This window comes from Puma concolor, chromosome A2 (genome assembly GCF_028749965.1).
Source record: "Puma concolor isolate L17-30 chromosome A2, mPumCon1.1.hap2, whole genome shotgun sequence".
Taxonomy (NCBI): Eukaryota; Metazoa; Chordata; class Mammalia; order Carnivora; family Felidae; genus Puma; species Puma concolor.
Window position 1 is genome coordinate 73,282,629 of NC_141668.1, and position 25,264 is coordinate 73,307,892.

At 39.2% G+C, this 25,264-nt stretch overlaps 1 protein-coding gene across 1 annotated transcript in view; it reads left to right on the forward strand.

Moving 5' to 3' along the window:
- Window positions 1–13,961: 13,961 nt before the first annotated feature.
- The window catches only part of CALCR (calcitonin receptor), a 164,123-nt gene continuing 152,820 nt past the window's right edge, over window positions 13,962–25,264 (forward strand). The window contains exons 1-2 of the mRNA XM_025929839.2: window positions 13,962–13,991; window positions 14,180–14,398. The gene's annotated coding sequence lies outside the window, so the exon portion shown is untranslated. The remainder of the gene's footprint in view (window positions 13,992–14,179; window positions 14,399–25,264) is intronic.

Genomic DNA, 25,264 nt, shown 5'->3' on the forward strand with positions numbered 1-25,264 from the left:
TTTACCTTCATTGATGTCATCACCTCTACTATCCCTTTTTACCTACTATCTCCCTCATCCCCAAATAGACTTACTCTAGCAAGGTTCTTTTTATTTATTTCCTCCATTTCATTGTCTTTGCTAATGATCTGAATTGGCCAGCATCACCCCAATCTCTCAGACCACTGGACATCCTTATAACTGGACTCCATCCTTCCTGGCCCTTTTCCTTCAAGTGAAGACAATTTATTTTCTAAAACCCAGATCTGATCATACATAACCTCCTTAAAAGCCTTCAATGACAATCCATCCCTTACCACCTTTATATTTTTACCTTCTGTCATTTATTTCCCATGTCCTTATGCTCCAATGACATGAAGCAATTCACATTTCCTCAAATAAGATATGCACTTGGGGCCTTTATGACTTGCCTGGTGCTCTTTCCACTGCATGATATACCTTTACTTCTCTGCTGTTCATATTACATCTGTGGCACCTTCTTTGTGCTTCCTTGTCAGAATGAATTGTTTTCTCCTTTGTGCTCTTAAAGCATTTCATACACACCTCTATTAACACGTTTATAGTTTGTATGGTACTTAATTTTTTACTTCCTTTTCCACCACTAGACTGTGAGTTCTGTGAGAGCATAGATCTTATTTTATCCATTTTTATATCCTTACTAGATAGCACCCTATCTTGTACATAGTAGGTGATTTTTCCAAGTTGATGTAAAATATACTGTCATGTTACCCAAATAAAAGTTGGTTTTTGTTTTATACGTTTTCCTCTCTCCCTGAAAAAACAATTATCTATTACTTTAGTTTTATTCTCAAAAGGTAATGACTTGAAATGAGCAGGTAATCAAACCTGGGAGATACTCATACTACTATTGCATTTACCCAGCACATTTTAAGTTCACCATAGTGCTTAATAATCACCCTAATTATTTATTAAAATTTAACTCTCTTTTCCAGTTAATTAAACTTGCATTTGGTAAAGCTATCCAATTTTGGCAGATAAGCAGCTTTTCTGTGCATATGTATATGTGTTAAAGGCTGACTGGATACAATTTTTATAGCAGTAGAAGTCTTCAAATTTCTCTTCCTACTTAAATACATGGCAACATCACTTCTTTAATATAGGAAGGCTCTCCCAAGGAAACAATGAGATCTATTACCTCTAAAGGGGTAAATCTTAAATAATTTAGAGAGTTGTTATTTTTTTCCTTTATATATCCCATGCTTATAGACTAAAAACCCTTTAAAAAAAACAAACACATAAATATCAAAATTCGATACAATGGGTTTTGGTCCTCCTAAATAATTTACCCTATTATGAGTAAATGATCTGGATTTTATCCTAACAACAACAAAACTCAGAGCCCTTATTACTTCAGACATTCCTATCTCAGAAATACACTAATTCCAACATAGTGTGGTCCTTTTCTAGGAGAAATTTGCCTTCCTCTCTGTTTTTGGATGCAGGTGCTATTTTTGGAGTACACAAGCAGAGGCAGACACATTTTACAGATGTGCAGAGTCTCTGGAACTGCTGACATGATTCTGGAGCTTCAATCACAAAAATATCACACTCCAGTAGGAGTCAATCTCCTTGTGCACCATTCTGTAAGTGGCTTCCTCTGGACATCCAAATTGGAATGGCGTTGAAAGTCGATTACAAATTCTTTTTTTTTTTAAGAGGGCTATATATTTTTTTGTTTTTTAAACATTTTTATTATACACTTATAGACTATTGTAAACATACCAAGGAAATACAGAAAATAACTTGGCCTTTCTGATAACCATCATCTACATTTGACAGGTGTTAATATTTTGCCACAATTTACTTCAGATTTTTTAAGGAAATCAAACTGTTTGATATCCTAACTCCCACTCCCCATCCTTTCTCTCTCTCCGTCATCTAAGTGATAATACACAAAATAGTGGTATATCTAATTTATCGATGTACCTTAATGTAATAGAAATATAAAGGACTTTTTTTAACTAAGGACTTGACAACACACACACACACACAAATGGATTCATTTAAATTTGTGAAACCATATTCTAGAGTCTAGAGCAGGAGTTGGCAAACTTTTTAGGTAAACAGGCAAGATAGTAAATATTTCAGGTCTCTGTTGCAACTGCTCAACTCTGCTTTTGTAGTGCAAAAGCAGCCATGGACAACATACAAATGAGTGAGCATGGCTGTGTTCCCATATAAATTTATTTACAAAAATAAGTGGCAGGCCAGATTTGAATCATAGGCTAAACCATAGTTTAGTTCAAACCATAGACCTAAAATACTAATACAGAGACTAATACACAGACCCCTGTACTAGACAGCCTAGATTGAACTATTTAATTTTATTAAAGTTAACTAAAACACAATTATATTTAGAATAAGCCGTAAATAATATTCACTGTGGTTCTTATAATAACTACTCCAGAAGAGATAAAAATTATTTCCAATATCCATTCTCCCCTTCTTTTATGGTGATGTAATTTTTAGTACATGGTGGTCTGGAATAAAGATTGATTTCCCCATAAGATTTTCCCATGCTTCTTTGTCGTTTGTGGCCATATGACCAAGTTGAACCCAATGAACTATCAATACAGGAGTCACATGGCAGCATCTGTGAACTTTCCTTAAAAGAGAGCTGGCACACACCGTTTGATACATTTTCCTATGCTTCTGCATCCTGCTACTTGAAATGTGGTTGCAACCACTGGAACTCTGTCTTAGCTCATGAGGATATGAGCCTCACTGTAGGAATGAGAGAGCAACAAACTGGAAGAAACCCAGATCCTTGGGAACTTGGTAAGGACAGGTCCTATTAGCCATATTATCCCTCAAATGCCCATCTCAATATACTTTTTGATGAGAGAAATAAATTTTAATATAATTAATCATAGTTATTTGGGGTTTGTGCAGCCATACCTACTTCCTACTGATCTAACTTTCAGGCCTATTTAGTAGGCAGTAGGCATCCTCAGGTCTACCCAACATCAATATCCTTGTCTAACAGAGTCTCCTCCCTACACATCTAGATTCTGCATTGCTCACTTCTCTTCACCATGGAACCAGCCTAGGGATTGATCATATTTACCTACTTTAGGAAGTTATACAAAATACAAAAAGAAGTATCAATCGCCTCTCAATAGCTGTTCAAACCATAGACCTAAAATACTAATACAGAGACTTTAGCCTTTTTATTTCTCTAATTCTGATTGATAACAATATCTATAGCAGACTCGAAAGGTAAAAATTTCAGTGTGCTTTGTTCTAAATGCTTGAGACTGTTACTCTGAATAACAAACTTCTTTTAGCTGTAATGTCAAGTGTTGTTTCTACACATACCCTGACATAATGGCAGTTGATGTTGTTACTTAGGCTGCCATGGTTGTGACTGGGGAGAAAAAAAAAAACGAGATTCCAGACTGGGAAAAACCTGAAAGGAGTTACCCCAATGTATACAAACCATGTAATCTATACTTTGAACTTCCTATCATATGCCACCCTAGATATAGCATCCTAAGTTTAGAGTAATTCACTTCATATCTGTTTTTATGTAAAACACTTTTAGTCGTCAGATCCTAGATGATGACTGGAGGAGGTAAGTTGCAAAGAGAATTACAATCCCAATTTAAATGTAATTTAAAATAGGAGAAAGATAAGCAGATACAATTAATATTTCTAACATGGAAAAACTACTAGGGAGAAAAGAACCAGAATGTTAATGTTGCTTATCTCTGACTGGTGAAGTTATAGGTGATTTATTTCTTCCTTTTTATTTTCTAAATATTCTACAAAAAACATTTACTACTTTTGAAAACAGAAAAAAAAAATGTATGACTCAAGTTCCTGAAAAACTCGATTAAATAAAGAAAACACGTAGAATGAAAAATATGAGAAAAATCAACATGGCACAGCAATTAAGAGCAAATAATAGATCAACAGTTCTCATTTATTTGCATTAAAAGAAGACAACAAAGATACAGCTCCTCTAAAGAGAAAATGGCCCAATGTTCAATATCCCTTTGGTTGGTTTTGGAACACCTGGGCAATTTGCCTTCCATATAGTCTCTTCTCTCAGCCTTTGAACCTCAGTTTCCTCCTCTGTAAAATTGTATACATCCCTCAGAGCTGCAGAGAGGACTGAGAATTGTGAAAGCACCTGGATTTCAATTTCTAGCAGATGAATAATCAATTCCTATCATTGTAATAGCAGATGTTCAATCAATTCATGAAATGCTATGTGAGTGCACACTGAGCATCAGTGCTGTGTGGGAAAGAAAGATAAATGGGGAAGTCTCCCTGCACCCAAGAATGTCACAATTGAGTGAGAGGGATAAGACATATACACAAATAGTTACAATGCAGTGTTCCTCATAAGAGAGAAACAAAGCACAATAAAGCTGAGGGGCAAATTAAAAGTTTTACAGGGTAAGAGTATTCCAGTGTAAAGATACAAAGAAACATTCTGATAACGGAAATGAAAATTATGAATTCTAGAGTTGGCTGTCCCAGAAACTGTGTGACCCAGGACAGGGTTACAAACTCTTTCTTAGTTTCAGATTCATCATTTTTCCTATTAGGAGGATTTTCCCAGAAGATCTTTAAAGTAACTTCTGCTTTTATAACAAACACTGATATAGTATTTCATGCAAGAACTGATCTAATTTCTTCATAGCTACAGATAGTGTGTGTGTGATATATAGTGAAAGGGTGTATATATATAATTCTCATATAAACCTTAAAATATGAATGCAAGTATTATTAGTCTCTTTTTTTCTGCTGAGGAACTGAAGCACAGAAAGATAAACTGCCTAAAGTCACATGACTAAGAATCAAAACCAGGCACTCCCCAGTCAATACCATCTGAGGGAAGCCTTGAAAGATTTTTAGGCTTCTATAAGAAGTAATGAAAACAGGAGTACTTTTCAGAATGGAAACTCACCATGTTGCAAAAGCAGAGAAGTTGATGAGCAAGAGAGCTTTAGGAAGGCAGCATGTGATTCCAGGAAGAGTGTACCCTTGAATCTAAATACAAGAGTTAGAATATTTATTCATTTTGTGACAGTAATAAATTTACTTCAGTACTTTAAGCTTTAATTATCTGTAACTTAAGGATAACAGCATGTATCTTGGAGGGTTAAAATGAAGATCAAATAAGATAATGCATGTAAAATGCTAAACACAGTACCTGGCACATGGCAAGTACCTAATAAACTGAAACTATTGCTACTAATGGGTGGATAGCCTATTTTGGCCAAAACATATTGGGATCAAGTGAGAACTGGATAATGATTGGCAACAAAGGTAGTTAAGATACAACTTGGAAAGATCTTCAATATCTGACCAGGAAGTTTGGATTTTTTATGGAGTCATTTAAAGTTTTTAAGGAGCCAATTTTGTATGTCTACAGTCAATAGTAAACTTGTTTGAGTTTCATGAGCACTCACGTGGTGGGCAGGAGGAAGAGGGTATTGAGAGAGGATCCCAGGCTAAATAATAAAAATGTATGGAAAAGAATCCAAATCCATTTACAAGGACACTGGCTCGGACCTCCCTGTTTACAGGATTGTTGAATTTTCTGGATAGAAAGATACATTATTATATTCTGAAAGTGTCAATTTCTAAAAGGCTGAAATTATAGAAAGGAATTTTTAAATAGGAAATGATTGAACTGCCTTTATTCATTTATCATCTAAAGGTCAATGTCAAATCTACAACTTCTCATTTTGAGCAAATAAAGATGTGTCCAGAGGGGAAAAAAGACAGAAAATAAAACACGAACTAAATAAAAAGAAAAAAAGTCTGAATTCAACCCGGTTGGACAATCAGAAGCTGAGAATGGTGGAGTCAGGCAATTCCACCAATGAAGAATCAACATGTTTGTTGAATATGGGCTGTACACCTTACATTTTGCTAAAGGCTTCACATGCTTTGTTTTGATTAATCCCTACAGCATACTCATAGCTAAGTGTTTTATTTATCACCATTTTTCAAATGAGAAAACTGAGGCTCAGAAACAGTAATTTGTCAAGTATACAGAGGTGTTAAAGAGTTTGAACCAGGACTGAAAACCAATCTTTGCTGTTCTATTGTTTAGTGCCAACTGTTGACACCACTCTCAGGACCACTTCTGTGTACATCTTCACCACCACCACCATCACCATCATAACCCCTAACAACACTGCCATCACCATCGTGACTACAACCATTACTTACTTCCATTTCATTCAACATTACTGCTACTGTAATGACTACAAACAGTATGCCCACAACCACCCTCACCACCAATACCACCACTGATACTAAGCACCTTCACCAGCAATACTCTCTTCTTCTCTAAGGAAGGCTAGTTTCTTTAGACCAAGTACCCCTCCAGAAGAAATCATTTATACTCATAAAATTCGTATTCATAAAATCTCCCAAGAATAAATTTCTTTCCCAGATTTCTCCTACAGGAGGAGCATGTCCTCATCAACAACACTCCCTTCCCAGGACAACTGTCCTTAGTATTTTTACTACAAATAGTTGTTACGATATTTTGATATCAAGAAGACAAGGCCATACAGTAATGTATTTATTATAGGTAAAAATATTTCTAAATTTTAAAAGAATAAAGTTTATAAGATGCAGGGCATATTTAAGGGAGATGATTATAAAGCCATACTACTTAAAGAACGATCTGTAAACCAGCATCATGGGCGTGAGAGCCTGTTAGAAATGCAGAGTCTCAGGTCCTTGATCTGATAAATCAGAATCTGCATTTTAACAGGAGCCCCAGGTGATCTATAACACATTAAAATTTGAGAAGCCCTGCCTTAAATTCCTTAATCAAATCTGTCATTCTGCATATAAGAGTGGGTGATTTTTGTCCATTTTTTGAAGAGCTCACTCGGACTCTAAGAAACACAGAAACATTTATTTTTAAATAATAGTATACAGCTTTTTAAAAAAGCTAAGACTCTAGCTGGCTGATCACTGAGTGATGGAAATGAAAACAAATATTCTTCTTAGAAAGGGGAGGGCAGGCTGCAACAAGGAGAAATTTTGAGTATATGCGAAAGCAGTATCAGAAAAGGGTTAAAAAAGTAAAATATGAACAGTTATTTGAAAGAAATAATAACATAGAGAAAACATTCTTTAAATAGAACAGAAATAAAGAGGACATGGGAAAATGCTGCCCCCCTTTGAAGTAAAAAAGGGAAAGCTGGTAAAAGCTGATGCTAAAGTGGCAGAGGCTGTTAATGAGGTTATAAAGACGAGTTTTTCACTCCCTCCCCCTCTGTATATACTAATCTGCACTCAAATTAGTACTCTGTAGTCAATTTTTAAGAACAACAACCTCAGTGACTAGGGTAGTTTAAGAATCACCCCAGGGGTGAAATACCTGATCTCGTTGCTCCTTCATCTCTGTTAACCCTTGCTCCTAGTTACGCTCTTTCTCTTTATGCTGAAACACATCTTTAACTTCTTAGTTTCCGCCTTCGAAACTTGCGTGCACCCTAGTTATCATCTTCTTCTGTGAATAACATATGTAATTAAAATCAGTTTTTGAAGTATGTATAGATTCCTGCCATAGGTCTATCCTTTAGAATCAGGATTTTAGGAAATTAGAGAGACCTACCTAATGTAAAGCGGTCCACCGAATTCTTCATCCTTTAGAAACCGGTGTCTCTGTTGTCTACCTCTGTCTTTTCCCACTACCCAGGATGGGTGCTGGTGTGGCAGCAGATTCCAAATTCTATAAAAAACATTGTCATATGTTTAAGGCCTCAACTTTAGCAACTGGGTCAATTGTTTCTTTCCCTGTTTTTATTTTGCCTTTAAAATGTCTTTTCTCACTGTTTTATACTGATTCCATTTGATTTTCTACCTTTCAAATGCCATGGCCAACCAAATTATCATCACAATAACATTTTTGCTTAAACTATGAACTGGAAAGAATTTGTTATAAATGGTTAAACACCATATCCAAAGAAAAGTTGTGTGGACAATATAGTCTACGTTACATGATTTCATTCATATATATTTACCATGTAATTTTAAAATATCACCTCTTATTTTATGCTAAAAAAGGAAAATTCTATTTCTGGGGCACGTAAAGCTCTGTGTGTCTAACACTTAGTCTGTTAGTGCCAGAGTATTAGATTTCAGAGAGACGATAACTAGTAAAAACAAATCTCTTCCCAGGCAGAATTAATCCCCTCTCTTCTGAGCTCCCAGGGCACTGGAACATACTTCTGCTGTAGATCTTTGAATTATTATTAATTGTTTAAATGGTTTGACTCCCCTTTTAGACTATACTGTGCCTGGAAGGCAAAAATCCACTGCAATTCAGATGGCTAAGTGTTCAGTTTGTGGTTGGCCGAAACAGGAATTATTTGTTGAAAGATTTTTTGGCTGTCATTTAAAAATATGTGAATCTGTATAGAATCGCCTATTAAAACAATCTTACGCCTCACTGTTTTTAATCAATAAATACATATATCTGTCCTGAGTAACTACAGAATCAAGGCCAGTCAAATATAATATTAGTATTTATATAATGAGTATATATATACTGCCTATATTAGAATCATTTCGTAGCATCAAATCATTTAACCCATTAAGCATCAGTCTCTGTGTCTGTACAATAGGGATCATAACTGTACCTACCTCACAGAATTACAAAGAGATAATGCATTAAAATGCTTGATACAATGCCTGCCATATAATAAGTGGTAGGTGTTCAATAAAGCAAAATCAATAAAGCTATTGATTTTTAATCAGAAAATGGAAATCTAAAAATAGTAGATATTAAAGACAAGTTTTTCTTTAGTTCTGAGGCAAGTTGTATATTTTCTTGTATTTTAGCACTCTGCCAACATATCCTGAAACGACACAAGCCAAAAGGCTACTGCCATCTGAGGATCCTCTCCTAATTTAACTTCATATGGACCAGCCCCAAAAGTACTGAAAATTACCACTACCTGTTCCACTTAGTACAAGAAAAATACCTCCTATCTCCCAGATTCCTAATGACAGGCTAAATATGACTAAATTACAGAGCACGCTTGATAAAGACACACACACACACACACACACACACACACACACACACTCACAAAATCAGTAGATTCCAGATCCTAGGGGTGTTTACTTTCATTAAGGGGGGGGGGGGCAAAACAGCACTGTGTGAGAATTTTACAAGGGTACTCAGAATGACTGGCTCCTTCTCATTCACATCACAGCTCAAGGAAGGCCTTCCCTCAGCTTCCTAGGGCATCACTAACCCATGCCTGTCTTTCAGTCCCCTGTCCATAATCTTTATAGCATTGTCAGTATCTGAAATCAACAACTTATTTCTTATTTTGTATATTATCTATTTCCATTCTTCCACTAGAATGTGAACTTTTTAATTCTTCATTATTTTATTTTATTAAGTGATTTAATGAATGGATACATGCATTGATATGCTTCTGCAGTTTTTCTCCCGTTCCTGAGTTTCCCTCTAGAACTCTCTTTAGAAGCTAGAAAATATCTGGATATTTCCTAACTTCATCGGAGATGGAAGTTCATTTCCACTGCTACTACTGAATGGTGTATGCCCCTGCCATCCCTTCCTATCCCAAGTTATTTATTCATAAAGTTAACAGTTAACCCAGGTGAAATTTATGTATGTATACAATCTAGAAAGATATTCCCTAGTTTAAGCAGAGTTTTGGTTTTTTTTTCAGCCAGGAGACATATCCTGTAGGGAAACAAAACTGTTACACCCTTTGAAAGACGAAAAGGGAAGAGAGACATGCAAGTGCATCATCTTCTCTTTCTGGAAAAGAGGTGGAAGATTGAAGCAGGAGACTGCCCTCAAGAGAGCTTGATCATCCAGTGGAAGTTCATATGGTTTCAAAAGAAAAATATTTATTTTTCACCAAGGTAAATTATTATTCTCTCTGTCAGGATGAAATCTGTAAATCTGTGAAGGGTAATATATAAAAGATAATCACCAACTGTTGTCTATTTGGAAAGAGGCTAGAAGAGGAAAAGACAAATGTCCTCAAATAGATTATGGGCTCCTTGAGAATACGGGCTGCAATTTATATTTTTGGGTCTGCCATGAATGACTACCCCAAGGTGTTGTGACATATGATAATATTAAACATGCACTAAATTCCCTCCACATATGTGTGAGGGATTGGGCTGTATTTCAATGCAAGGAAAAATTCCTGAGTAGGGAGTTACCCAAAGCTAGAAATTGGGTTCCTGAGAGAGGCCAGAAATTTTTCTTTAAATTTATTTTCAAAAGAGGAGAAACCCGAACTCAGTTATCCTGACAAATGATCTTTTCCCCCAAATATAACAAATCACATGCATTTTTTTCTATGCATGACTTTTCTCAGTCCCTCCAAAATGTGACCTTCCCATACATTACCATATTTAACAAGAACAGGTTGTAGTTGAGTTAGCTTTTAATCTTCCTTCTACTCACTGCAATTAAAAAATTTCATGATTTTAGAGAAAAGTTACACCATTCAAGAACCATAAGTGGTATGAAAGTGATACGGTCTGAACCCTGGTTTTGCAGATGAGTAAACCTTGTTTTGGAAAGTCAGAATTGAGAGAGGTCACGCAACCTTTCTACAGTTAGTGGAGGACTTCACTTCCTCAGCAACGAGAATGGAGGGTTTGAGGACTGAAGTGCAGTTTGCATCTAAAGGCTGTTCTTTAGTATCCAAACATGGAATATAATATCTACGACAGGATCCTCCATAAATTAATATCTGCCTAAAACGGGGTTGGGGGGATTTTTTAAAAAAGGAGCAGAAGGGGCAAAGTCTCATTAAGACAGAATTTTAAAGTCGTAAGTGAACAGTGAAAATACCTGAAGTGTGTGTTACCACATTTTAAGATGCTTATTCCCTGAATGTCCCTTTGATGAACTAATTTCACTTAAAGACTTATTTGCAAATATAAGGTATTCTATTGGGAGAGTGGCTTATTATAATCAAGTACCTTAAGATACTTTTGATTGTGAGTCACAGAAATATACTCTACTTTGCATATCTGTACACATACACGTACTTAGTAGAAAACTAAGTTTCAAGAAACTGTGCTCACACTTGTCACAGGAGATAAATATAATTTTGTATTCTTTTCCACTTCATTTTTAAAATATAGCCTGTGCCAACTACACTGACTTCAGAACTAATAGTTCTCATAGCATTTCCAAAAATGCTGCCAATTACTCTTATTAGACTATCCCTGGGTTAATACTTAACCCTCCGAGGGTTTCTACAGTGTTTCTACATAGGAAATATTTTGATAGTGGTAAGACAGCAGAGTTAAATTTCTGTAAATCACCAGTGCTTCTAACAGGTGCAAACCCCTTTGGTGTTCAATAAACGTCTGTTGCTGACAAAGTTAATTTCATCTTCTTGGAAGACCAGAGGGTCACATCTTTGATCCCACTTCTACCATTCACCTTCCCTGAAATCCTCTGCCCACAGAAAACTCCTTTTTCTCTATCTAATGTTATCTCTAATAAAATTAGTATTTTGCTCATTCTAGGTCTTGGATGCTTATCCAACACTCAACTTAAGGTTTTATAACATACGTATGCCATTTTTCTCACTGATTTTCAGACTTCCATCTCTAAGTTATGGTTGAGGGCTGTGTCCCACACATCTTCAGTAGCTTTACCAAACCAAGCCAGACTTATTCTCAGAATACTGGTTGTCAATCAGTGATGTAGGATGCCCTAGGATTAGCCTCCAACAGAAAAGTCTCTGTGCTTGCTTTGTCACACAATGCAGAGGACAGCAACACCCTCCACTCCAGAAAAATCTCCCTGATTTAATGTTATTTCCATGGTTTGGGTACAATGAGGAAATTCTCGGTGGTTGGTCCCCACCAATTGACGATAGGAGATACACAAACAACTTTAATAATTTTCTACTTGTTTGCACTAAAAAAAAGGTAATTAATGTTCTGAAAGAGAATTCTTAAGGGAGGACATGGTCAGGTGTCGGCTGGTTAGTAGCAGCTGGGATACAGAAATCTATTATTGAACCCAGGACAGATGTCAAAGCACAGAATGAATATTCTTATCTAAATCCTGAATTCGTAAGGTTTCTTGTATAGGTTTTAATTTTTGTCATTGCGTGTGTGTGTGTGTGTGTGTGTGTGTGTGTGTGTGCGTTTCTCTGCAAGATACTTCTCCCATTGCCTGGGTTCCTTTCCTAGTCACATTTTTTACTGCTAACATCATTCCCGCTTAGATAACTGGAATGAAGGGATTGTAGAATATTCCCCTGCAGTGGGGCTGTGCTGTAGGGTTTGAATACATGGTGAGTCACACAGCCCTCTGGGTCACCAGACTGGAGGTGGCAAGGAAGAAGTGGGGGGGGGGGGGGGCGGCTATGAAGGGAAAAGAGAGCCCGGAAAAACAAAACCCCTGGAAAGTTTAGTGGGATAGCTGATCTGCCCCGGACTCCGTCTTCTATTGGGCCCCCTGAGAGCCCCCAAACCCAAGATATAGGGGTCCCTGAAGTCTCCCTGAGATGGAGAGTGCAAGCTCAAAATAGGATAGAGACACACACATCTTTTGCCTATAGTGACTAACCTCTCCAGCATAGGGATCGGAGAACGGATGGGTGTAGGTTGCAGTCCCATTCACAGAGCACCTCTGCCTCCTGAGTGTTTAGAAGAAACTCGAACTACCCGGGAAAGTGTGCTGTATTGCCGTCTGGCTTTCTTCCCGTCCTCTTATGTTGTTGTTACCATCATTTCTTTGCCGAGCACCTGGTAACCTGGACGGTGTACTGCCACCTTGCAGTCCCGGGACACGCGAGATGCCGCTTTCTTAGCCCAACACCCCTTCAACAGAGTTAGGAAAAAAGTGTCCGCTGCTGCCTTGCTCTACCCAGAGGTGGGCTAAAGGATGTTAAGGGCTGTGTGTCCTTGGAACCAACTTGCCCGCCTCCCAGGGCGCACCAGCCAGCCAGGTTTGCGCTGTGCCTGGAATCGGATTGTCCCGGGCTTCTCCTCGCATCCAGGGCTTTAGGAGGGAAGAGAGAGGAGTCGCAGTCCCCAACACCAAGTCTGGCACTCCGAACCCCGTCTTCCAACGCCGTCCTCACTGCGGTCACTCACCCTAGGTTACTGTGCCCACCATCAGTCCCCTACGAGGAGGGCGCTGTTCCCCCAAATCCAGCCTGCGCCCCCAGCTCCGGACAGCTACCCAACTCCGAACGCTCTCCCAGGGTTTGCCGGACCCCGGTGGCTCCTCTTGTCACGTCCTGTCTCCCGGCTCTTTTTCTTGCCTCCTCTCAGCACCCCAGCTCCTCGCCAACCGTTTTCCCACTGATCCTCATCCCACTTTCACTACCTCGCCCACTACCGACCCTCTCTCCACGGGCTCCCAGGTGGTGCTGTCCCCCGAGTACTGGTTTAAGGAGCCAGGGCGGCATGGTCTCTAGGTGTAGGTCCTTTTAGAAACTCACCTCCCTCCGGAATTTGCATCTCCGGGGAAGGGACAGGGCTCCCAGAAAGCTGCCTCCGGGGACAAGCTACGAATCTCCCACCCAGACTGTCGCCCCCCTCCCCATTCCTCCCTACCCAAGGTCTAACTCGAGTTCCCCTCCTGCTCCCCGTGTTCACGCCGCGTTTTAGTCTCCGGGACTCGTGGGGTGAGCCCCAGCCTGGACTGGAGCAAGGCAGCTGCCGCGGGCGTAGCCCCACTTGTGGGCCGGGGCGAGAGGGGCTGGCACCGAGGCGCTCGGCGCTCTCCTGCTCGCCCCTCCCTCTCCAGGGACTGGAGGGGGCTGGCGGGGGCGGGAGGGCTTGCGGGCGGGGTTGGGGGGGGGGCTGGCGCTCATCAATTCCGCTGCCACCTCCTTTGCAGCCTGGGGGGAGGCGGGCGGGGGTGGGGCGGGAGCGCGGGCGAGGATAAGACTCTTAAGTCGGGAGAAGTTTGCGCACAGCTCACAGCTGGGCGAGGGAAGGAAGGCGCCCGGAAGGTGAGCCTCCTGGACTTTGGGGAGATGGAAACAACGCATGGGGAAAAAGCAGTTACCTTTTAGCCCATAATACAAGCTGGGTCTAGGTTTAAACCATCAGTTAAGGCAGAAGTAAAGTGTCAGGGAATCGGGAGGGAGGGCAGGAGGAGGGCTGAGGACTAACGCAGTTTGCTCTCTCATCAAACTAGGAAAGCCAGCCCCCCAGACAACTGGGTGGGCTGCGCCGCGGCTCGCGGACCTTCCGGGGTTGGAGAGGTGCGCACCCCGTGCACCTCACCCTGAGGCTGACATCTCCTGCTCAGGAGATGGGCGCTGTAGCTTGAGTTCCTGAGTCTCTGGAGCCACCACCTGCGAATGCCCTTCGCTTCTACTGAGCTGTGCCCAGCAGCCCTGTGAGACTATTCCAGGTAAGGAGGGTCTGGGAATGAACGGGACTTAAAGCTTTGGGATGTTCCCGGGGATGGTTAGCAGTGGAAGGGCACAAGGTACCTTGTTTTTTGATTGCAAAACTGCAGTTTGATTGTGGTGCTTTGAGGTTCAAATGTAGGGTCAGCTTTAGTCTCTGTCGTCTCACTTTACCCTTGATTAGAGACAAGAGGGTTGTCCTGGGAAGGTGCTACAACTTAGGATTTCATATTGCAGGCTCCTCTGAATTTTTTGTGACTTTCACTATGTTACTAATATCAATTTTCTCTCAAAAGTTTTATTTTCCAACTTACTGGGTATGAAAATTACGGGGCTGAGGGTTGTGGATTTTTTCCAAAAGGTGTTTATTAACTAACAAACAGATAATATCGGCATCTATGTGATGTGTCATCGTTGTTCTGGATATTGGAAATGAGTACAGTGGTGAATGGCGTTGCTTGTTAAGTCATGTTTTACAGAGAATTATTTTCCAACAATCATTTATGCATAGCAGCCATTCTTCACACCTATTAGGAAAAATATGTTGTGTGCGTAGTTTCCAAAAGGGTACTCTTTTTTCATGATGCTCTTTCCAAGCCTGGGTGAAAGACATCAAGAAAAACTCTAACAGATGAATTCTTCTTCCCCAAGCAGTCATTTTCCTTGAGGTACAAGGAAATCCAATCAAAGTCAAACTCCAACAATCCAGTTCGATTTTTAACCCATTATTCAGGCTTTACCTTGCAAATATGCCTAAGAAAAGTTCTACCTGAAAGCTTTACCTAATATTATATGGTGTATGCGAGACTAGGAGGCAGGGTTCCATTTGCCGATCTTCGGGAGACCCCGACAATTTCGTGGCTCTAGTTAGCCTAAACCAAGACATCTGTTCAAGGCTATTTGTTGAAATTATTGGGTGATGGAAAGTGAAATGCTCAAAAGAAATCAAAGTGTGACCATGTAGTTACTGAAAATAATCTTTAAATAGCAGAGTGTCTAAGTTTGAGTGTGTTTTAAATGGTAAGAGAAAGCAAATATTTTATACATTTGGGCCACTTTGGCTTACCAGTAAAGATAGAGTTGGAATGCTTTTAGTGTTGTGGGATTTGTAGAGTATAATTTGTAATAGCATGTTGCTAGCCTACTATGTGTTCAGTTAAAGAACTCAGCTTATAAAAGTAGAAAGTGCTGGTTCTCTACACTGACATTGTGAAAGGAACTAAGGTGATTAGATTTGCAAACATCTTTAGTTTAAGTCAGTATTCTCAGTGGGCACTCATTTCTACTCAATATTTTAACATAGCTGAAAACATCCATCAGTCAGGATTTGTTTTGGTTCAATGCCTCTAATCTACAGTTAATTTTGGGAACTATAGCCATAAGAATAATATTCAGTCATATTGTAAAATGCTCTAAGATTATTTATTGACCACACCAATACACTGAGTAAACATGAAATCCTTATTATAACTTATTCACAAGAACACATAAATAATCTTAGAGTTGTATTGTTTCATGATGCTTGGAGTTGAAGAAAATTACCTGATATAAATACAGCTTTGGTTTCCCATTTTGTTATGTATTTGAATTCCAGATAATGAATGATGATGGATGTATAAAGGTAGCATTTGTTTCAATCAGTTAAAGAAATGGAGCTAAATCTTAGTATAGTGGTATTATGGCAACTGTGTTCTTGGTGAACTTCTCAGACTCTTTAAATGTTGACATGAATGAAGATATTATCTACTGTTGTGTTTTACTGCAGTAAAAATGAAATGGAAATAGGAGATGTGATATTTTCAATGATAACCTAAACCAGTGTTCTCAACTCAAGGCTGCAAATTAGAATCAATGGGAGAGCTTTCAAAAGAATAAGATTATCTAGACCCTTCCCCAAACCAATTAAATCAGAATATCTGAGGAAGGGTCCACTTTTTTTTTTTTTATGTGATTTAATGTGAAGCCCTGACTGGGAACCACTGTTTGAGATGGTTCCTGTCAAATTTGGTAGAGCCCGTTAATTTTGGAGGTTCTTGGTGAAAATAAATGCCGTATGTTCTACTGTCGGTTGAATCTTTTTTTCTTTAAAAACTATATCTAATTTGATTTCCCAATTAGAAGAAAAAGAGGTTGTTTTCCCTGATGGTAGATGTTTAAACCATAATAGCTTCCGGGAAAAACATGTTTTTTTCTCCAGAAAACAAGCTATTGAGTTTGAAGCTTACCTGACCATCCAGAAAATGCTTTCGTAAATTAGCTCTAGCTTGGAAAGATATTGGAAATAATGCTTTAAGAAACATAGAATTTGTTTTCATTTTTTAAAAGACCTGAATGATGTGTCATGTGCAAATATATACTTTGAAAGGAGAGAAGGAGGAAAATAGTACCATTGTCTTTGGCACACCAACTAACATACCCCAGGTGCCAACTATGTTCTAGCATTTTCACATAAATTACTTTACTTAAGGCTCACGAGAGCTTTGTGAGATACCAGCTATTGTTTGGATTTTGCATATGAGGAAATTAAGGACCCATTAGGTTAATGAACTTGCTCAAAGCCACAAACCATGTAAATTTAACACAAACCAAGGTCTTCTTAGTCTCAGTTCAAAATGTAATAAAAGATATATTTACAAACATTTCTTAAAAATTAAAGGCAGCAGTTTTTTTAAAAAGCAATATTGGTTCAGAGCACAGATTCTAGAATGGCTATGCTTGTGTTTTATGCCTGGCTCCATAATTTTCTAAGAAGCTGTAGGATTCCAGGCAAGTAATCTAACCTCCCCATGCCTTAATTTCCTTTGTAAAAGATTTCTCTAATGACAATTAAACAAATTAATATTTGTAAGTCACGGTGGGTAGGTGCCTGGTGCACAGTAGGTTCTATGTAAGTGTTATACTTTTTTAAATGCCATTCATTAAAAAATATTTTTGATTGTTTGTTATATGTCAAGCATTGCATTAAACCTGAAGATACATAAACACATACGTCATATCCCTATCCTCAAGGATTTTGTGTCCAATAAAGAATGACCAATACATAAGTAATCATTTCATTCTGGTATGAGAGTTTCTTCCAGTTTAATTATAATCAAAAGCATTATTTTATGTGACAACTTTGTGCTTTTCAATGTTAATATGATCTTCCAGAGCTCCATATAATAAGGTTAAAATCAATTGATAATAGGTTATGTTGTCACAATTGTTTTCAATTCTATGAAAACACAGGAGCCAGTATTAACGTATGTTTCTGGCTTCACTTTATGAGTTTAGAAAACTGGTCATATGGAACTGTTTGGGGTCTCTAGAATTTTATGTTAGACGTGAATAAGTTAGAGACAAAGAATTGGTAGAAAATGTCATCAGAATATATTCCTCAGTACTTCTAAATGCTATTTTTTTGGATTGGTATTCTGAAAAGAGTGTTATCTGATTGGAATGTAGTTTGTTTTGTTTTAAGAATAATAATTTTAGGGGAGGAAGAGTTGATCAAAGAGTAGAGTTAAAGGTCTCTAACACCAGGCTGGCTTGGCAAGAATATGTATATGTCATCAGAACTGGCTATGCTTCTTCCATTATGCCTGTGGCTCTATGCCACTGCCCTGTGTCACTTCACACAATACCTCCAGGGTACCTGTGAATACCTCACCGGTCTAAGATTCTGTCCTCATTCAAATGAAAAGTCCCCCTTTATTAAAAATAGTGTATAAATTGGTATTCTTTGTAAAAGAAGAACACAGTACTCTAAACCTAAGGAGATATTTCTCAAAGAAATAAAGTACCTAGCTCGGCGAAATATTTTCTGTTTTTGTAATCAATATTTAACCATTCTATCTCATTGAAATGTCTGTTGCAAATGTATGTCTTCTTCTCTCTTATCAAGTCTCAAGGCTACCCCCAGTTTTTCCTATGGATGTTGCATTTTTCTTCCTTCTACTTTCACTGCCACCCCTTTATTTTGAGCATTTATTATTTTTAACAAAATAGTTAAATATCCTCCTAATATTGTTACATTCAGCCTCCTTGATGCATTGAGTGTTATATAATAGGGTCAGACTTATTTTCTAAGCTCCCATTTTGTCACCTTCTGTTCAGAATTATTCAGCGATTGCTGAGGGACCATAAGACTTAGAACCCTCTCTTCAGCCAGGCATTTAAGATGTTTCATGATATAATCCCATTTTATCTTTCCTATTCAAGTCAAGTTGGAAACCACAACAATTCCCTAATTCCAGTTCTGAAGCCATAATGACGCTGCAAAAATTGACTCCAGGTTTGGAGTCCATCCTTCACTTTCAACCCTTGTGCCCTCGCCCCTCAATCTCAGTTTATATTCTGTTGCCTCAAAATCGAGGTTTGTAGTGGGGGGGGGGCAGACTTTACATCAGTGGTTCAGTGGTGAAGCTGCATTGCTTTGCATTTTGTTTCTTTCCACAGCCCTGGTCTTCATCCCTGCCTTTTACTTGTCTTACATAGTTCAGAATCCGGCATTTCAAATCTTACCTTCCTCCATCCTGCAAAATGTCTTAGTCATTCTCTTGTAACACATTCAACAAATTTCCATCCTTAAAGCTTTGCTCATATTTTTAAACTCAGTACATATTTACTAAATGCCTATTATGTCCTAGTTGGGGGATTTTGTGACGGGTTACAGCTCCGGGCTTCCTGGGAACTGCAGGACACAGATAGATCAACAGATAGTTACACCATCGTGTGGTAAGTACTCCAATAAAGAAATGCTATGAATGTTGTGGAAGGAGGGAGGAACAGAACTGAGCGGAGCATCAGAAAAGCTTTCTGAGGGAGGTGACCCTAAAGGGGACATCATCCGGCATTGATATGACAAGACAGAAGAAGCCGAATAAGGAGGGGAAGAGACGAAGTGTGCTACAGGCAGGACACAAGACTCTAAAAAGCCCTGGAGGTTTAAAACAACATGGTGATTTCAGGAAGCCATGGGTATTTGGGTTGGTGCTGGGGAGGTCAGCAGAGCAGGGATCATCAAGTGGCTTATGTGCCTGTCTCATTAAAGGATTTGCATTTTATCATGAAGACAATGGGGTTTCTCGAAGGAGTTAAAGTAGGGGACTGAAATAAGCAGATCTGTGGTTCTGGTAGATCACAGCAGCCAGAAGATAGGAGAGATTAGGTCGGAGGAGCAATGGATATAAATTAACTGGAAACCTGGAGCCTTATTGCAGTAACAGAGGAGAGAAATAGTTAGGGTCACCTTGTGGGAGATAGAAAAGAAGAGAAAACAGTCAGGAGATTATTGTAGGGATAGCTTTGGTGGAAACGGGCAAATGGTAGAAATTGGAAGTGAGATGAATGAGGGAGAGAGCTGATAGTATGATCAATTCTAGGTGTCTTTCACAGATAATAGGAGAGATGGATGTCTTTCATGTGGTCTGGACAAGGAATATTTTAGGGACAGAAGATAAAGAATTTAATTTGGAACGTGATGCATTTGACTTACCCATGTGATGATGTCCAGTAGAAGTAGATACAGAAATTTGTGACTTGAGAAAGACTTCTGTATTAGAGATATGGATTAGGAAGATGTAAGTGTATCTATTTCAGCTGATAGTATAAGAAGGGACGATTTCTCCTTTGGAGAAGTAAAAACTGAAAAGAAAGAAGAAGGAAAAAAAAAGACAGAAAATTTTGAAGAAAAGAAAAACATCTAAGAATCCTGAGAACCAGGTTTTTTTTTTGTTTGTTTTTGTTGTTTTTTTTTTTTAGGGGACAAGAGTCTGCAAAAAAAAGATAGAGATAAAAGGCTAGATGAAAGGAAGAAACACAAGAGAAAGTGATTTTGTGGAAGCCGGGGAGAAAAAAAGTGGGCACCACAAGTAAATAAAGTGGGTAAGAAGTGAGAGATCACAGTTGGATTTAATTAAGAGCAATTTCAGTAGTGGGTTGAGGAATAAAGGAGAAGCAAAGAAATTGAGACACTGAGGGTCTACAATAATTTCAATTAGTTTGACATGAACTCCTTGCTTTATTTCCCTTCTTTGAAATTTTACAGTCCCCTAGAGTTTAACTTAAATGCTGCTTCCTTCTTTTAGCCTTACCTGGATGGCCAACCCTCTCCCACCACCCCCGCCCCCACCACCAAGGCAAGATGTAATATCACACCTTGATATCTCTTTCCTTAGAGCTTCTAGGAAGTACCATGCATGCCCCTATGTATGTGTGTGTGTATAAAGTATTCTTCCCTTTTGTCTCTCATTCATTGAAATGAACTCTTTATTATAACAGTGTATTGGGTAAAGATGGGTTTCATTAACCCCCTACCCTCTGGGACTACAATCTAGAAAACCCAATTATTTCCGTATCCAATATTTCTCAGAATGGAGACTCAGAAGTTTCATGGGTGAATCTTTCAGGGAAAAATACCACTTTTGAGGCACAGGTTATACCACTTTATACTTGTCTTCTGGCACTTTATCTCCCTTTTCTGTTGTAGGATCTGTTAATTTTTCTTATTTTCTTACTCGATTAAAAAGGACAGAGTCATCCGTTTATCCTGTATTCCACAGCACACAGAGGAGACTTTCTCTTCTCTTACTGAAATGAGTTAAACTAACCTAAATGTTGCCATAGATATGGTGCTTTTTTTCCCTGAAATTATTTTTGTCACATTAAGCCTTAAATTTTTCCTCTTTTAAGGTATCAACTAGCTGATACCCCAGAGATTTCAGTCCCTTCTCTCTGGTATGCTGCAAATCAGTAATCCATCCCACATTTCTTACACCTGTACTGTTATTTCCAGCTTGAATCGGTGTTGACTTGAAGAGCCAACTCTATTTTCTTTAGTGAGCATTTAATACATAGCTTACATATTCAGGGGGACCTGGGTGGCTCAGTTGGTTAAATGCCCGACTCTCGGTTTTGGTTCAGGTCATGATCTCATGCCCTGCATCATGCTGTCTACTGTCAGTGCAGAACCTGCTTCAGATCCTCCGTCTCCCTCTCTCTCTGCCCCTTCCCTGCTCTCTCTCTCTCTCTCTCTCTCTCTCTCTCTCTCTCTCAGAAATAAATAAAAAACATTTTTAAAAAACATAGCTTACTTATTCAGAACATAGCATTCATTCTAAGCATGCAGAATTGTTTTCCACTGGCCCCCTTACACTTTCTTAATCACAAAGCATATACCTCTACATCTCCCGTGCCTCTTGCACCAGACTGAAGCTACTTAGGTGATATTTATACCTCTGTAGGCAGGGGCGAAAAATGGGACTTCCCTTCTCATATTCCCAGTGTGGATCAAAGCCCTGGAAACAATTAAGCTTAAATTATTTGAATAACTGATTGTCACCAAGTTAGTATCTCTGGGAATTTAGGAATATAACTAAAGTAACAACAAAAACAGCCTACTACAACTCATTGAACCCTGACTGTGTGCTGCATTCAGCAATGCTCAGTCATTATCATGACAATCATATGGGATATTATTAAGCCCATTTCACGAAGACAGACTCAGAAAGCTTACGTGACTCACCAAGGTTCATGCATCTCCAAAGCATCAGGGCTAGAACTCAAACCTAAGATCACCTAATGCCAAAAAACTATGCTGCCCTACTGCAGTTAAATGACATTTTGATGGTAATTTGGACATCTTTTTTTTTTTTAATTATAATTTGTCTATATTAATTTTCTTGAATGATCAGAACCTTCAATAACAGAAATAGGAGCCCTTGTCAACATGGACTTTTAAGTCAGTATCTCTGGAGGCTTTATGCTCAGCTTTCCAGCCCAGTGGGGCTGCCGGGTCTGTGGCTATCATCCTGACAACCAAGACCCAGCCTTTTGGAATACCCCACAATAGTCCAGGCTCGTGCTCTGTGAAAAAGGGAACATTCTAGATAGCTACACACATAAGCAGGAACCCCCTGCACTGCGATGAAAATGTGAAATGTGATATAGTTCTAGGATTTTAGGCTTTCTTGTCTGACCCAAACCTATTTCTATGAAGTAGCTGTCAATTTATTACAAACAGAGATGAATTTGGTGTCAGCCAAATATGATAGCTATATTTATCCTCTTCTGGAGCCCAAAAGGAATGGCACTTATCCCAGAACTATCCTAAGGAAAAAAAAAATCTCCTTGATAATAAAAATTTTTATTTTTTTTTAAATTTTTTTTTTCAACGTTTATTTATTTTTGGGACAGAGAGAGACAGAGCATGAACGGGGGAGGGGCAGAGAGAGAGGGAGACACAGAATCGGAAACAGGCTCCAGGCTCCGAGCCATCAGCCCAGAGCCTGACGCGGGGCTCGAACTCACGGACCGTGAGATCGTGACCTGGCTGAAGTCGGACGCTTAACCCACTGCGCCACCCAGGCGCCCCAATAATAAAAATTTTTAAAGGAAAGCTCTGCTATTTGAGGAAGTTGCCTCTCGAGCGGGAGGCTCACAAAGTCAACCAGGGCAATAAGGGCAAAGGAAAAGGCAAATGGCACCATTGCCAAGTTTGAATTTCAGATGGACATGACTCATACATGAATTAACCCAAACTTCAGCATAATTATTTGTTTCCAACCTTAAGTCCGACAGAATTCTTGCAGGCACGAAGGGTGTATTGTGGAAAACGTCCATGTTTACAGACATTGAGATGGGATCTCTTTAGCCCAAGATTCAAAGAAATTCATGACACAAAGAACACAATAATGCAAATTGCTTTAGCACCTCCTTCCCTGGGCCTACTACAGGGCTAAAAGGTCAGGACAATATTAGAACACTTTTTCATTCCTAACGTCATATAGACTGCAAAGATGGCATTAAGGCAAAAAATCCCAGCAAAGTGGTGAGCGATCATTGTTGCTCGAGGGCCAATTCAAGGAAAAGCAAGAATTTACTGGGGTGCTTTTCTTCCCATTCAGAATGAAAATAATTTTATTGCATCCAGTGAGGAAAACGTATATTCTTGCAAATTAGATATGTTATTTTAGTAAATAGAAGTTCAATGAGAAACTTTGCATTTCTTAGCTACTAAAATATTAAGACTCTGGGCAAATTTGAGGAGTAGCAACTTGGAATCAGCAAATATCAAAACTGCAAGTTAGAGCCTCATTGAACTGCATTTTAATTTGTTAAAGAGGCATTCCTGGTATTTGAGGTAATGTCATACATTTTCTTGGTAACTAATATTGTATCCTTATTATTAATAAGAGGTCCAATGCTTTCATTAAAGAGGAGACCTCTTTCATTAAAGAGGAATATGCAATGGCATATTTCCCCATCAGTAGGTGACAGTGCTGCCTTGAGAACTCCAGTCTTCAGACTCCAAGTCCAGTGCTCTTCTTGAAGAGTCTGCAGAATTGCAGGGAGTTGTGAACATTTGCAAAAAGAAAAAAAAAAATTGCATGAATGTCCTCATATTAGATAACCACGAGGCCAGTTGAACACATAAGTAACAGTGGCCCTGAACTACACTGCATAAGACGCTGTCTCTTATGTCCCTTTTCTTCTCTTAGTTCCCCAAGCACCTCCACTCATAGTATTCCCATTTATTGCAGAAGCCCGCTTTCCTAACAAAAATCCCCATTGCTTGAATCTTTCCACAATCTCCCTCTCAGCTCCTTTTTTGCTTGCCAAAATCGATTGCTTTCCTCTTATCCTCTTCCTATAAACACTGCTCCCTGCAGGTAATATTGTAGTGGAATAAACCTTTATTCCCTTCAGGAAAAGAAAAAAAGTATATTTGCATTATCAACGATTTAGGAGCTAATTCTTAAACCTGGCATTTCCTGTTGTGTGTTCTCCAATCAAATCAGTTTGGATCTTTATTCCCAAACTTCAAACTTTCTGCCACACATCAGCTTGTTGAAAACTGTGAGAAGTGGGCTTCGTTGCGTATCCACCGCCTGTAATGTAGCCCCCACACCGTCAGCTCTTGCCGGGACCATCCCAACAGCCTCCTATGTGGCCTGCTCACTAGCCCTTGGGCCTCTCCTGACACATTCTCTGCTCAGCACCCAAAATGAGCTCCTCAAATGTAACCCAGATTCGGTTTCTCCTCTGTCCATAACAGCTTCTGGGGACACCTGAACCCATGCTCACACTCATCACCTTGGCCTCCAGTTCCTGTGTGTGACTTGGCAGCCACAGCCTATGAGCCCAGCCTCATCTACTGGGACCACTCAGTCCACCACGCTGATCTTGATCCATTCACTGGAAGGCACTACACCCTTTCCCCCTCATGCCCTCGCACGTGCCCTTCCCTCTGTCCGGGATGTTCTTTTCACCCATTGGCACATGGCTGGCTGCTTCTCTTACTTCAGGCCTTAGCTTAACAACCAACGCTCACTCCCTGAAGAGTCCCGCTACAGTCCCTGCACTTTCTAAAGTATGTGTTGTCCTACTAATCTCTTATCTCAGCTCTTTGCTTATTTCCTTCATAATAGTCAATACAGTTTGTAAGCATTTTATTTTTGTGTCTGTTTCTTTTAGTTTTCTATCACCTACATTAGAATATAAATTCCACAAGGTCTGTCTTGTTGACACTTTTAATTCCCAGGGTGCTAAATAAATATCTATGTAACAAATTGAAGGAGTACATCCATTTAATCTTGTCCCATCCACAGCATTTCTCAATTTATGTGACTATAAGACCCTTTTATGGTACACCGCCTCTTGATATCTGGCTGAAAATCTTTGGAAAATCTGCCTTTTTGAAAGAAAGTGAAGATAATAGCAGGAATTTTAAGTACTAACACAAGTGTGACTTGGGGGCAGGTGTGCCTTTTTGATAAGATTCAAATCTCCCCTTAGATGTAACTTTTCATAGTAGGATTGACCACCTGGTGTCATATTCATGAGTTTAAAGGGGGCTAACACCTGCTAAGGTAAAACCATACCCACTC